Below are 16,119 nucleotides of genomic sequence, written 5' to 3'. Positions count from 1 at the left end.
AAATAAGAGAGATAAAGCCAGAAGGCATTCTGAGAAGTGGACAAATAGGAAAGCATTGAGAACATTCAGGAGCTGGTGGGTGAACCATTTTGGCTGGAGCAGGAAGTTTACATAGGACAATAGAAGGAGATAATTTTGATTAGATGGATTGTGACCAGATTATAGAGGGTCTCAAAAACAAAAATGAGCAATTTGAACTTTACCCATTAAAGGCTTAAAGATGGGGAAGTCAAGAATAGTGTTTGCCTGAGCATTAATCTGATGGCATTGTCTAGAATGTACTGGACTTAGATATTATTCAACAGGCCTTTGGAGTAGTCCAGGCTGGGACTGAAGAAAGCCTGGTTAGAGTGATGACATTATAATTGTAAAAAAGGGAAAGAATGCATTTTTGTAGAAAGAGCATTCAAGTCTTGGTTTTGCTACTGCTACTGGTTGTTTACTTGATGCAAATCCCCTTACCTCTATAGGACTTAGTTTCCTCATATATAAAATAAAGATTTGGAATAAAAGACGTTTTTCAAGTTGCTTTGAAATTTAATTGCCTATAATTTTATGTTTGGATTCATAGGAAAAAAAACCCCAACATGCCTTAGTAACTACCTCATGTGAACAACAGAGATAATGATTTCACAATTTTGAATGACTTGGTTAGAGTGCCAACATTATTTACTGTAGTTTGAGGTACTGATAGAGAAACCAAGTTATCTTCTTAGTTCTTGCTATCCCAAGACTAGGTGAACAAGTTAATCTATTCCTTTTTTGTTGGATGACTCCATTGCTCTCATTCTTCAGCTGGCTATTAATCAATAATTATTAAGTAACTAGTCTGTGCAAGACAGTAGAGAAACAGTTACAAAAAATGAAACAATTCCTACATGAAATTAGCTTATATAATATGACAGATACATAGAAATATATATAGCACAAATATATGTGCTAAATACAAACATATATAAAATAGTTAAATATAAATTTGTTTGGAATGGGAGAATTTGAAACCTGAAGGGAAATCATAAGATGTCCTTCCACTTTAGAATCTAAATGAATTTGACTAGAATATGCATTTAGAAGAAGACAAATTAGAACAGTTATTGCCAGGCTCTTCAAGTATGAGAAGTTCTTTTTAATATAGTGATAGTAATTGTACTATTAGCTCCTGTTGATTAAGAAAATACATAACAAATTGCTATGAATTTATTAATACTTTTAAACGCACTCATATTTTTTATTCATAATAATGAGAAGCAGAGTAGTTAAAGAACTAGCCTTGGATTCAGAAGATCTGGCTTCAAGTTTACCTTTTTAAAAAATATTATTAAATGTGTGGCACTGTATAACCTTTCACAACCTTGGTCAATTTTGTAAGAATTCTAAATTGCAGAAAAGATGGAGATCAGTATGGGTAGGAATTTTCCACTGGAATATTCATACTCCAGTGAAATCATTGATCCAGTATTTTAAAATTATCATGAAAACTAGATATATTTAAAAAATAGTAATAGATATGTTAAAGTATTTATTCAGCTCAGACAAGGTAACTTTACTCATTAATAGTCTCATATAGATATAAAAACTTACTACAAAAACTGTAGCTTTTCTGCAGTATATATGACATACAGATTAAGACCCATTGGATTTTATTATAGACCAATGTTTCCATCCTAAACTACTGCAGATAGATGAAATGCAATGAAAATAGAATAATAACAATAACAATGATAAAAACTAACATTTATATAGTGATTTAGGGTTTTTAAAGAGCTTTATAAATATTATGTCATTTAATCTTCACAGCAACCTTGGGTAGTAGATGCATATTATACAGTGAGGAACCTCAGGCAACATGTTAAGTGACTTACCCAAGGTTATACCTAGGTAGTACAGTGATTAGAGCAGTAACCCTGGAGTCAGGAAGACCAAAGTTCAAATACTTAGTAGCTGTGTGGCCCTGGGCAAATCACTTGACTTTGTTTGCCTCTGTTTGCTCATCTGTAAAATGAGCTGGAGATGAAAATGGTAAATCACTACAATAACTTTGTCAAGAAAACTCCAAATGAACTTGGGGAGACTCAGATATAGCTGAAATAATAAACACAACTTCTAAGTGTTTGTCTCAGGACTTCCTGATTTCTAGTCCAGTAGTCTATCCACAAATACCTGCTAGCTGTGTCAATAGCTTAATCTATTGAATGTATATACGCATACACACACACACACACACACACACATACACACACACACACACACACACGATCTTTGGTGAATTCACAGAATGTGAATTCTTTCCAGAGATATTTAAGGTTCCAATTTGTTCAGAGTTACACAGCATCACTAGTGATGCCCTGACACACAATTTAAAATCTGAGCTATTTAAATCTATCATCCTACGATTCCTGATTCTAAGACATGAGCTTCATTTATTTATTATTTGTTTATTTATTTATTGGTATTTATTCTGCCATGCTTCTCCATATATCATGTTTGTTCATTTATTCTTCAATTAAAAATTAGGTATATTCAAAACTTTTCCCATTTGTTTCTCTTTTCACTAAAATAAGATGCATCTCTATCAAGAAATTGTAATTAAAATATAACAAGGTTAAATAAAATATGGATTATAATAATAAAATTGAAAAAATTAAAGTTAACTTTTCTCTTATTCTTCTTGAAATTAAAGATATGATTGCAAGATGTGTATAATAGGACCAGATATTAACTTCTTTGCTTTGATTTTATTATTATTAATTTGAAAAAATATTTTCACATAAAGTATATGACTGAAAAAAGGATTCAAATTTTCATTGCTTTTTTTGTGGAAAATTGGGTGTTCTATCTCTGATTTTTATCCCAAACTGAGTTATATTGATCAAATTAAATATTCATAGGATCATAAGCTTAGAACTAGAAGGAACATTGTAGAAGTTATTCAAATATAATTTCCCATTTTACAGATAAGAAAACTTACATGGGATAAGTCACATAGCTACTAATTGTTTGAGATTGAATTTGAATTCAGGTCTTCCAAATTCCAAGTAGAAGAATCTATCCAAAATGTCATCTAGCAGCCTCTCTAGACCTGTGACTTCATTGATGTAAAGAATCCCCAGTCAGGAAGCTTTCAACCCAAAACAGATCAGCACATTTTCTATAAGTTACAGTCTTAGAGGATTGCTTTAGTTCTCTCAGAGGTTAATGACTTGCTCAATATTACGTCAGTAGGAGACAGCATCAGGACTTCAACCTAGATACTCCAGCTTCTAAGTCTCTCTTTCAATTGTATAATGTTCCATCTCCATAAATTGTTTGAAAATTCTCCTGTAAGCTAGTTCTTTCTCTCCTTTCCCAATTACCCAGAAAGTTTGAAATTAGAAGAAAGTAGAGATATTATTTTGATTGCTATTTGTGGATTTGACTACAAAGAAGAATTATAAAGAAAATAAAAACAAGAATTATTTCAAGGCCATGGGGGCTCTGTGATCATTTAGAGATATTGTACCAGGGCTGAATTTGGTGATCATATTACTTGCAATTAGTTCATTTAATAGCCATGTACTATGTCTGCAATGCACAGAACCACTTAAGAAATTAAGACAGCCAAAAGAAATTAATATCTGGTGTCCTATCTTCCAAAGGCCCTGGGGAAAGGAAGATAAAAGGAAGGAGTTAAAATTAAAATGAATTTAAAAAACAACTCCTTTTCATTTGATCTTTGTTCACTTATTCTGAAAAAAAAGAAAAAAAAAGAGATTGGCTTTTGTTTTGGCAATTTTAGGGTTATTTGAGGGGAAGACATAAGTAATTGTGAGAGGACAGAGTTGCTGTCTTTGTATCTCCTTTAAAGTCTGTCATAATGTCTTGTTCAGAGTAAGCACTCAAAAATGTTTAAATGGATCAACATAGTTCAGGATTTCAGATAATATCTATCTTCTATGTAGCCAAGATCTGTCCACTCTGGAAACTGTTTTAAGAAACTATGAAATAAATGATATAGTTTCTGATACTTTCACCTCACTTTGGTCTTCAGCTCCTAAATACTTTAGGGTACAGATGGTCCATTCCTGTGGACTGTATATTTTTGAAGACTCTTTATGTGTCCTTGATGCAAGATATTGTTCCTAGTTTTGGGAGAGAATATGTAAGGAGATCTGCTTTTGGTTTCTTTTTTCCCATCTTGTTCCATAATGTTTTTTGTTAGTTTGTTTACATGTTTAAGGGAGAGAAGTAAGGAAGTAGTTTTGAATGTGAGACTTTCCATTCTGATGGGTTCAGAATAGAGTTCTTTATTGAGTGTTCATGGTTCAGTACATTTACCAAATGAGGGAAGAGTTTAGTTTTTTGTTTTTTATATTTAATAACTGCTTATCAAATTTGTTTAAATGTCACTAGATGAATTGATTTAGTATGGTTTTAAAGTTATCATTAGGGTCTGAAATTTTGTTTTGCTTTTTGTTTTATATGCCAAAGATATATGATATATAATGATATGACATTAGGAGAGAATACAACACAACTTCATTGACTCCTCACTTGTAACAAAGAAAAATATTTTAACTAAACTGACTAAATGATTACATCTAATATTATTTAAAGCATTCCACATCCATAATTCAAATTTTAAAAAGTGGATTTGATATCTGTTATCTCAAATTGATTATTGCAATTAATTGGTAGCTTTCTATATTATAGAGTTGTTTCCTTTACATCAGTATAGTCATGGACATAGACTAGACTTCTTTTTAGAAAGGACTGAATTTCTTCAGGGCAATGATCTGTCCCAGAATTAGTTTCTTGACATTTTATTCTCTATTGATTAGTAATATCTGGTGTGATAGCAGATATTACTGGCTGGCATCTGACACAATTTACTGCCACCAATATTGTAAATGTATTCTGCCGGGCATGTTAAAAATCAGAATTGAGAAAGGAGATGAGCAGAAGTTCAGGAAGTGGACTATGTTATCAAAGAAGACGGAATTTTATCATTAGTACTATCGTAATCACATCTATTGTCCTTCATATCTGTCCTTTTATATAGCATTTGACATTTGGAAAGTGTTTTCCATTTATTTTTATGTATAAAGACAGCAAATAGCACCTTTATGTCTTTTTAAGTGATCATAAAGGAAGGGAACTGAAACAGGTTTATATTTGTTGTTACTTCCCTTTGTGTTTTGATAGGGAGGGGTAAGAATTGGTGGGGGATCCACCCACTGCTTCTCAGCTCATCATATTCTCAAGGAAGAGATAGAGTCATTGCAGAAGGGTGGTAATATTGAACAATCTAAGGAAATAGAGTAGGACAGGAGAATTCTCTATTAGTTGGTTTTTTAAGTGGCCCAGTAATTTTGATTGTACTTGGACTCAAGCAGAAAATTAGTCATATTATAATATATTCCTTCCCCATACAGCAGCAAATACTCTAATAAAACCAAAAATACTAGTTCCTTATATTTATATAGTTCCTTTCTTTTCAAGAATGTTTTCAGTTTTCTTCAGTAAGTGTATGTGTATGTGTGTGTACTTGCATATGTGTGTCCTTGATAAAGAAGAAATATCCAGGTAAATTTACTCTATTCCTCCAATGTTACCTCTTAATAGAGATTATTATTATCAGAAAAGTTTAAGTTATGAGGAGATATTTCATAATCCCTACTTGGTGTCCTACCTAAATGACAGTTATCTAGGACATGGTTTAGGTTTTTGTTTTTGTTTCAGTTCTTCAGTAAATCTGATTTCATTTGGGTAAGGCCCTTCCAGTAAAGAGCTTCCTCTGGCAATGAAAATTAGTACCTACTCTGCAATTTATAATCTTGGAGGAATGAGAGGTTAAATGATTTGCCAGGGGGTCACACAGTTAGTAGATGTCAGAGACCAGATATAGATCAGCCCAACATTATAACACACTATACTCTCAGGACATGGATTGTGTCTTTAATTTTGTTGTATCCCTTCCCATAGCATCTAGTGCCTAGCTCTTCAAGAGAGCTTATTAGCTTATTTGCTGTTCCTTTTTGGCCAAAGGAGTTTGTATTATAGTGGATAAAAGTGGCTCAGTCCTTTTGTAGAAAACAGCTCTTGGTCTGTAGTTGAGGTGTGAGTGCTTCATATTTTATATGATTAATTCAGAACGCTTCATATTTAAAAGAGGGGAAGATTCTAGTTCAGGAGTTCCAGCTGTACTGGTGTCATTCTAGCCAGGCCCTTCCCTCTCCATTCTTATACTCCTTTCTCATCACCAACATCAGAGAAAATGTTTTCCTGCATCACTTTGCTCTAAATCAATAGCAAATCAAGCAACAGAAAAGGAGTCTTTATGGCTCAAGAAGGTGATTTCTGAAGGTTGCTATTTAACAACATTGGGTTAGTATGTCCCTGGGGAGCTCTCTGTAGCACAAATATAAGGACCAAGTTGTCTTTGATTACCCAAAGGGCTTACCCCCAGGAATGGAGTCCTTCTGGAAAAAGTCAAGTTTGTTATAAGTGAATTGATCCTGTTACTATTTAGACCCCTGAGCTGGAACCAGGTGTGTCCAGTTTGTCCATTCTAAGCAGATTTTGGTTTTAGGTTACTATCAGGTTCAGAAAGAGTACTTGGGACTTCTGCATTAGCAAGGATCAGACCTGGTCATCCCTGTTCTCTCACTCTCCTGCCATCCCCATTTCTTCACCCACGTGCACTTCCCAAATGTGACGCACACTGCTTTATTCAGACAAGCTCTTTCTGTGTTCCTCTCTTTTGCTGACCACGTGAGGACTGTGTGTAAACCTTCTGACCTGAGTTTCTTTTAGAGAAAAAGAGGAGGCAGCATCTTAATACCTGCGACAACGAGGGCTATAAAAATAAATAGATGCTTTGATTTATAGGTTAGTTTTTGTTTCTCAAAGTGATTGTGCTTTTTGGCTGCAGAATTTTAAAAAAATTAAACCTATATTCATCCTAAATCTCCATCTCTTTTCTAAAATCTCTTCACCCTCCCACACACCAGCTCTTCTTTTCAATAGGTTCTTAGAAGTCCCTCACTCAGACTTAGTAACTTACAGCAGCAGCAGCAACAATTTTCTTGGTTCTATCACCATTTGACAGCTACTCCTTTCTTCCTTTCCTACTATGTAACCGCTCACCCCATCTGCTCTGCTACAGTTTGATTACCTGGCTAGGGGCTAAGAGTGCTGTGATTAAAACTTCTTACTCCCCAAGTCCCCCAACAATTCCATAGAAGCAAAGGGAGGAAAATCTGAAAAGGAGTCTTGAATATTTAACGTGCTTAGTTCTGAAAATCATTACCTGACATACCCTAGAACATGTTCTGTTGTTCTTAGCCTATAGTCCCCCTTCTTCCCTCTTGCCTCACAGTAGTTGAGATTCACTATAGTAACTGCAAATGTCATTGCAAGGAATTGAAATTCTGAGTTTCCCTGGCACTAAAAATGATAGCTCTGCTGGCTTGCAATATATCTCGCCTTTGAAAATGTACTTGCTGTAATGTTCTATCCCGGGTGAAGGAGGAAAGGGAATTGCAGTGTTATACCTTAGATGAACTAGCTGGATCTCTCTCTCTCTCTCTCTCTCTCTCTCTCTCTCTCTCTCTCTCTCTCTCTCTCTCTCTCTCTCTCTGTCTTTCCCCCCCCCCCAGTCTCTTACCATGTGCATCCCTTTTTGTGTGTCTCTCTGTCTCTTCCTCCTTCCCTCCCTCCATTTCTCTCCCCGTCCCATCCCTCTCCATCTCTCCTTTTCTAGCTGTCTCTGTGTCCTTCTGTGTGTGTATCTATCTGTCTTTCTTAACCAGATGCTACACATTTGCCCCTGTGCTCCACCATATTCTTCCTGACCCTGCCTAATGAAGATAGACCAGAGCATTCAGATACTTACAAAAGACTTAGTTTCTAGTTCAGAGGGATTTCTAAATGTACCTCCTTAAGCTCTCTGGGCTTTTCTATAAAACAAAGAAACAGCAGTAAGTGTACATCTGTGATTTAAACTTGTTCCTCATTTTTTCAGTTGTGAAGAAGGCAGACAGTCTGAAAAGAGCAATCCCTTTATCACGAGATTGGCTCAGATTTATATTTGCATTCCAGTTTGTCATGAAACTTCCAATTGTGTGAAAGCCTGCCCTAAGATTTCCACTGCAATGGGTAAACTATATATTATACTCAACAAATTATACTATTAATATTGGAGCCAAGAACCATAAAGTGGATATTGTTGCAGCCAAGAGCTTTGCTGTATGTTTTGCTCTTGCTTAATCTCTTTCCCTCTATCTTGCCATCAGAGCAGTTGTTCTGAGTGATTATGTGGTTTGTTTCTCTGGAGAAATCTGATCAAACAGTGTGCGGGTTTGACAGGGAACAAGAGAGACTGTGGGGTCAGTGACTTGTTACAGGACTTCAGAACCGGGGAAACTATTATTGGAACAAGTTAGTTTTGGAAGTTTGACTTGGTGTGGAGGGATTTGGAGTATTTTTCCAAGCTGTTTTCAAGGGTAACTCTAAAATAGAGAGAGCAGGGTAATAATGGAATCAGAAGAGGACAATGACAATGCATAGCCATGAGAATTTGTGTGTCAGAAAAGAATTTGCCTGAGCAGAGATGAAGCAAGGTACTTAGTCTCAGTTGGCTCCCCCAGGTTGTTCAGCTGTTTGAATCATGTCTTGTTCTCTATGACCCCATTTGGGATTTTCTTGGCAGAGCTAATAGAGTGGTTTGCCATTTTCTTCACCAGCTCATTTCACAGATGGGAAACTGAGGCAAACAGGATTAAGTGACTTGCCCAGGGTCACTTAGTAATTGAATATCTGTATCTAAGTTAGATTTGAACCCAAGGAGATAATTCTTCCTGACTCCAGGTCCAGTGTTATGGTACCACCTACCTGCCCCAGCACCTGCAGGTCCTCAGAACAAAAGCTAATGAAGGAAGGAAATTTAAAAACTCTTCCTCCACAGTCCCCTTGCTGAGAGAACTCACTCATCTCTACACAGTGACTTTTATTCCTAATTCACTGACAATAGGACACATTTCTTTTTTTGCTCAGTGGAAAATTTAGTTCCCTGCTCCATAGCATAATGCTTTGTGTATATAAGGCACTCAACAAATATTAGTTGGATATATTGTTCTAATCAGTCTTAGATCTTGAATTTTATTGGAAAATTTGTACAAAAGAAGAATCATAGAATTTAGAACTGGAATGTGAACTTTAGCAGTCCCCTGGTCTAATTCTTATCATTTTCCACATGAGGAAACTGAGTCTGAAAGAAAAGAGAACAATGTAAACAAAGCTACCAGACAGTAAAATGACAGAACCAAGATTCAAAAAAGTTCGTCTTCATTCAAACTTAGGGCTATTTTTATTGCTCTAGGGGGAGAAATTATACTGAATAGAGAGAGAAATAAAGAGAATGGAGAAAAATGCTGAAAATCGGCAAATATATATGTTATAGTCTCATGAAGCTATGAACAGAGAAAGGCACAGTCATTAAATAAACATTTTCATTTAAAGATGTAAAGACTATGCATGATATAAATGGTCTTTTGATTAAATATTTGGGAACTACAGTCTTATAGAAATTATCTGCTTGAGGACAAAAAAAGTCCACACCTTTTTTTCCTTAATAATGTTGTATTTCATTTTAATACAGTTCATTTCCATCTTGGTTTGCATGGCATAAGAACTCTGTCTACCCTTTATATTCTACTGTGTGGTAGTTGCTCTTTGTGGATAATGAAGTCCATTAAGGGCCAGATTATTTTTTCTCCTTGGCTTGAGTTCAAATTTTCTCCAATCTTCCACTAAAATGAGAGTGATTACTTGTATAAAGACCACATTCAAAAATTATTTAAGTTCTTCAGAGTCTGGTTCTTAGGCAAACCATCTTGAACCAGCATTCGCTGGTAAATAACTATGAGTGAGGTGATGTGAGCCTTACAAACACATAAATATTAAGAAAACTACAAGAAGACAGATTGCAGTAAGTTTCTAAGCAATAATACAACAGGATTACCTGGAATTTCCATTTTTCAAAAATTATTCTCTAAAAGGGTATCTGTGCCCTTGCAGTGGTGATGAGAATGCAGTTGCATCATTCAAATGATAATTTATAAAATGTGAGCTCTATAATTTGACATGCTTAAATAATCTCAAAATAGGAAGATGGTGTTTGAACAGATAGGTTTTGAGGCCTTTGAGTCACCCCTCACAGAGATAGAACTTAAGTACTACATTCTTAATTCCTAGAATGGGAGTATGACAGTTTAAGTCCATAGGTCAATATTATTTTTTATCCATACTCCTCCATGTAGAACATCTATCAGCAGACTCAGCCTGTGTATACTCATTCTAGTCACATCCTTTTAAGTGTTATGATTTTTGTCCATGGCACAATCTTGGATTAGCCTCTTCAGTACTTTAATATTAATGTTTATTTTTTTCACAACCCAACACCTCTTAGCCATTAGTGCTCTTGGTCCTCTTTCTCACTTGTCTGCATGATTATAATAGCCACCCTACAAATCTTCATTAGTAATTTTATTTCCTCTTCTGATCTGTCCTTCACTCCACTGACAGGCTAATCTTTCATATGACTTAATCATATGACTCCCCTATTTAAAAATATGCTAACTTTCCTTACTGTTTGCATAGTAATTTTTAAACTCCTTTGCTTGCCATATCAAGTGATCCCAATATAAGAACAATTCACTTTTCTGTACTCTGTGGTCTAACCAAAGCAGACTACTTGGTAGCCCCTTATCAAGCTGTACAATTTCTTGCCATTTGCCTTTGCTCATGATGCCTCTTCTACCTAGGATATAACTTCTTTCTAGCTCTATAAATTTCTATAAATCTTTTTAAAGCAAAAATCAAATATTCTCTCTATTAAGTATTCCCTGTTCATCTCATGTATTTGTAAATTTCGAACAATTTCTCTGTCCTTTCCAATCCATTCTCTGCAGAGTTTCCAATTTGGTAAACCTCAAATATAAGTTTATCCTTAACACTCCTATGTTCTAAAGTCTCAGTGACCATCTTTTGCCTCTAACATAAAATAGAATATTTGAGGCTGACATTTAAAACCCTTCACAAATTGGCTCTATCTTTCTGGGCTAATTTCACACCACATGTTAATACATTCTGTGTTCTAGCTACATTGTCTATTTGCTATTCCTTTTACAAGACACCCCATCTTAAGCTTTCATGAATTTGCAAAGGCTGCCCCATTGCTTAGAATATTCCCCTTCCTCATCTACAATTCATGGAATCCCTGTCTCCTTTTAAAAACATATCTCAAGTGCCATATGTAGAGTAGGCCTTTTCTTACTCTCTTAGTTGTTATCCCTCCATACCATCCCTGAAATGACTTTGGCTTTACCTTGCATATGTGATATAGATATATATCCATACATTTACCCTGCATATAGTTATATCCCATATGCAAGGTAAATGTATGTATATATACAAGTAGAATGTAAGCTATTTGAGAGTGCAAACTATGCTTATTTTTATTTTTCTTATAATTAAAAAATTAGTACAGTTAGAGATGGTACAGGGTGAAGAAAGGGAATGACACTAAAAAGCCTTTGGGCAAAATCTCAGTGAAATAAGGACCCTAGGTCATTTGTTTTATATATAAGAATAAGGGTATGGTTGAGATCAAAGAAAGAAAACAAAATATTTGGAATAGTTCCTTTGAGTAATGAAATAAGGAATCAATGTAATATGGGATTGTAAGTAACTGGGAAAGGTTCAAATGAGATAATATATCACAAATTTGTAGTGGATAAAAGTGAGCATGTTTTATTTTATTTTGTTTTCTTCAATGAGGAAAGAATAAAAGGAAAGAAAGTGGATTGTAGAGTTCCCCAGGTAGATGAATTGCATATTGGTGAAAGGTCAGGAGAGTAAGGAATTCTATTTTAGTAGTTAGTGCAACAACACAGTGTCAAACCATGTGGTCAAAGCTGGATGGCAAATGAAGCCAGAGCAAAGAAATTGTGCTGGAAGAATAGAGAGAGGTCAAATGACCAGAAATTGGCCTAATAGCCAAAAATAGATTTATTATGAATTAGGAAATGGTAGAGGTGGAAAGATAAGAATTAGATTGGAGTTTCAAAATTTCTATTGTGAATTTCCTAGAGATTTTGAGATCTAAGATTTGATCATGCAAATATATGTTGAATTGCAATAAAAAAAGATTTTTAGAGTTTAATAGGTCTTAAGGAATTCCTGTTAGACTGGCCTTCATGAGATATCTCACATGCAACTCTACATCTCTTGCCTCCATATCTTTGATTCACTCCATTTTGTATAACTTCATATATGACTTCTTCATGGAGACAGGGAAGGTGGGAAGGGAGGAAGAGAGAGAATCTAGAACTCAAATGTAAACAAATATAAAAAAATTATATGTAAGTGGGAGAAATAAAATATTAAATTGAATTCATTCATTCTTCAATACTATCTCTCAAGTAGAATCCCTAATTTGCTTCAAAGTTCCATTTAAAAAACACTTCTTCCTGAGGCTTTTCCTAATTTGCTCTGGTTTAAGTCTCACCCCCACCAAATTACCTTGCATTTATTGTGGATATATATTTTATATCTAATTGTAGGTAAACTTGTCTCTGTGTTCTGCTGTAAGCCTCCTGCAGACAGCTAGAATGTAATTTTATATCATTATTCCTAGGTCCTAGAACAGTTCTTTTTAGTTGCCTAATAAATGCTTGTTGATGGGTCAATTTATTGAAAAGACTTGCTGCTTGTACCAAAGTAATGGGCCTTGGTTTAAGGAGATGTCACTTGAAAATGAAGCAAACTAATATGTCAGATCACTAACTAGGAGTTGAATTTTTCTAGCTTATTTTTCCTTAGTATTAGATATGGTATATGGAGCTTCCTGGCTTTGAGCAAGAAACTTCCAATGGACTACAAATGAGAGAGGGAGGGGGCTTTTCACCCTTGAGAGGACATGAAAGTCTTCCCACAACTTTGCTCAAATGTTCAGACAAAGCTGATCAGGCTATTTGTCATCTCCAGATAATAATAATTCTAAATGAATAAATAAAGGATTGTTTGGACTTAAAGTTTTTTTTCTTTTGCTGGTAACATTCTGCTTTTATAATTTGCAAAAGAAAACCCAATAGTGTGCACTTGAGCATGTGTGGATTATTAATAATTTACCCCATCTATTGGTGCTCATTAATTTTAGTAGCTGAGAAAAGTTAGTTAATGATGTGCCTGCTGCACCATGTTATAATTATGGCGGCAGTGCCCCTATTATTAGGGTTGAGTAGGTGTTCCCATTAGAAACCTTAATTTTAGAGTTGATTATCTTAGCTCTTTTAAATTACATTGGACCACATCTTGGCAAACACATTTGGAAAATAGAAGTACTGCTTTCCAAAATTACTTTATGGTGGCACAAGATTTTCCATTTTTAAGTGATGAAAACCAGGAAGTATTTACTGTTTTAAAAAGCATTTGGTCAAGTCTTCAATCAGTCAACAAGCATTTGTTAAGCACTTAATATGTACCAGGTACTATGCTGAATGCTAGAATACAAATTTTAAAAAAGAAAGAAAGAAGGAAAAAGAGAAAAAAAGGAAGGAAAGATTGAGTTTGAAATTAAGAGGAAGGAAGGAAGGAAAAAGAAAAATGTATTTTTCTCTCAAGGAGCTCACATTTTAGTGGGGGGGAAACAACATGCAAATAAATATATACATATAAGTTATGTATAGTATAAATGGAAGATAATGTTGTGGGCAAGGAGCTAGCATTGGGCTGGGTGGGAAACACTGGTATAAGGCCACCTATAGAAAATTGGATTTGAACTGAATCTTAAAAGAATTTAGAGAAGCTAGGAGGGTGAATACTCTAGGCCTGGTCAAAGTCAATGCAAAGGCACATAGATGGGAGATGAATATTTTATGTGAGATACAGTGAGCAGGTCAGTGTAGGAGCTCAACTGAAGAATGCATGGTAGAGAGTAAAGAATGAGAAGATTGGAAAGGTAATAAGTAGCCAGGTAATGAAAGAATTTTTATATTTCATCCCAGAAGTAATCTGCAAAACCACATGCACCTCTATGCAAAGGAAAGGACTTTTTACTACCCAGAGAGCACAATTCCCAATCAATAATCTATTTTTAAAGAAAAAAAAAGCTTTGCTTATCAACAAGTGGGAAAAGTTTACATTTTCTTTCCTTAGCCCCAAAGGTAAACTCAGATTATACCTAAATTGATTTACTGTAATCTAAGAAGAATGTTTTTAAGGAAACCAAGGGCACCCCCATCTCATGGAATTCCACAGTTAGAAAATAGTAGAGACAAATTTGTCCAGCCATCCTTTCAAGAAAATTCTCTAACAAGTGGTTAGACAGTTTTTTCTTGAAATGAAGTGGAACTTATTTTGTTTGGAAGCATTAGCCCTTTCTATTTTTGGATAACTAATTATTAGGAAATCTTTCTTTATGTAGAAACTTTCAATGTCTTCTGCTCATTGTTCCTAGTTCTGTCCTCTGGGCCTAAGCAGAAATCTGTTACCTCTTAAATAAGGCAGCCCTTCAAATACTCAAAGATGGTGACAATAGCCTCTCCTAAATCTTCTATACACTATGCTAAGCCCCTCCAGTTCCTTCAACTGGTCCTTGTTTAATACATAGCTCTCAAACTATTTAATTAGTGGTCTGATGTTTTCATAATGCTAATCTCATAGAGCAGATAGTGTTTTCTGTCTCCTAAAGATGAAGAAACTAAATGTCTTTGATATTATATATGCTCTCACAAGGAATAAAATCAAACTTAAGTCTCAATGTCCAAAGTCTGCGTTATCCAATTCATGCTTTTTTATGCTATTTTCTTTCAGCATCTTAGTCATAGTTTCAAATGTCTTTTAAAAAATTCAGCGCAATTAAAGTTTATTGTCTTCTTTATGGAATAAGAAAAGACAAAAAATGCACAAACTGTCCTATCTACTCATCCACCCTCAAAATTAAGCAGTCTTTTTATCCAAAAAAAGAAAAAATAAAGTGTTATTTTTCACTCTAACCTTAGTCTCATACTATGTAATGTTACCTTTTAACTGTAAATTGACTATAAATTATTTATGAATCTGAAACTCAGATGAAATAGAAGAGGTGTTCACACTGATTATCTAGAGATTAAAAACCCTCCAGTGTAATTCACCTGGGGAACAGCACAAGCTCCCCTGAAATGTTTTGCCAAAGTGAAGACTTAGAAGGATTGAAACTTTAGCCACAAGAAGTCATCTCCAACTTTTAAAATCTCTCTTTCAACACAGGGCAACTATTTCAAATCCTGTTACTTGAAGGTTTGATCTTTGTTCTTAGACTTTTTTAAGTGAAGTTGCCCCTAATGTCAGGAGCTCTCACTAAGCATTAGAGGTACCATGTTGTTTCATTGTTAGTGACTTCTCATTAACTCCAACAGAAAGTATTAGCAGGATAGGGAAAGAGAGAAGTCATTCAGAGGTGGAAATTACAGGGAAGAAATTTAGGAAGTATGATCCCTTAGACCTATGGTCAACCCCCAAATGGTTATTGATCAATAAGTTGTATAAAGTTCTATAACAAATGGAGAATGACCTAAATGTGATCATATTACATAAAAAGTCAGTGCCAATAAGGAAAGTATAGTATCAGAATATTTCATTTAAAGATACTCTTGATCAATACAGCCTGAGTAACAGAAAAGGAGATCTGTAAAATATAAACTGTTCTAGTGAAAGGCAACATGGCAAAATAAAACACTGATCAAGAAATCAAATGACTTGAGTTCAGGTCTTTATTCAGATACTTCCTAAATGTATTGTCATGGAAAGTCAATGCCTATGAGTCTCAGTTGCCACATATGAAAAAATGGGTATATTAATAACTGTGCTGTCTCTTTCCATCCCTTCCTCTCTGGGTTATTATGCTATTCTCTACCTTGTTCCCGTCCAGTAAAATGCTCAGCTAGCTTTTCTCAGACAAAAGTTCTTCATTCTCTAAACACTGCCACCATACTTTTGCTGCCTCCTTCTCTTTATTCCCCTGTTATCCTCTCCTTTCATTGAGGAAGAGCACAAACCAGCCTTCTTTGCTAATAAAGGGCATCCTCCAATTGAATCCTT

At 34.9% G+C, this 16,119-nt stretch overlaps 1 protein-coding gene across 29 annotated transcripts in view; it reads left to right on the top strand.

Moving 5' to 3' along the window:
* RBFOX1 (RNA binding fox-1 homolog 1) overlaps positions 1–16,119 on the top strand; it is a 1,699,751-nt gene that overhangs the window by 1,123,771 nt on the left and 559,861 nt on the right. The gene's annotated exons all lie outside the window — the stretch shown is intronic.

The sequence above is a fragment of the Antechinus flavipes genome, chromosome 1 (assembly GCF_016432865.1).
Source record: "Antechinus flavipes isolate AdamAnt ecotype Samford, QLD, Australia chromosome 1, AdamAnt_v2, whole genome shotgun sequence".
NCBI classification, from domain to species: Eukaryota; Metazoa; Chordata; class Mammalia; order Dasyuromorphia; family Dasyuridae; genus Antechinus; species Antechinus flavipes.
The sequence above is the reverse complement of the archived record's forward strand: the minus strand, read 5'-3'. Positions and strand labels throughout refer to the sequence as shown.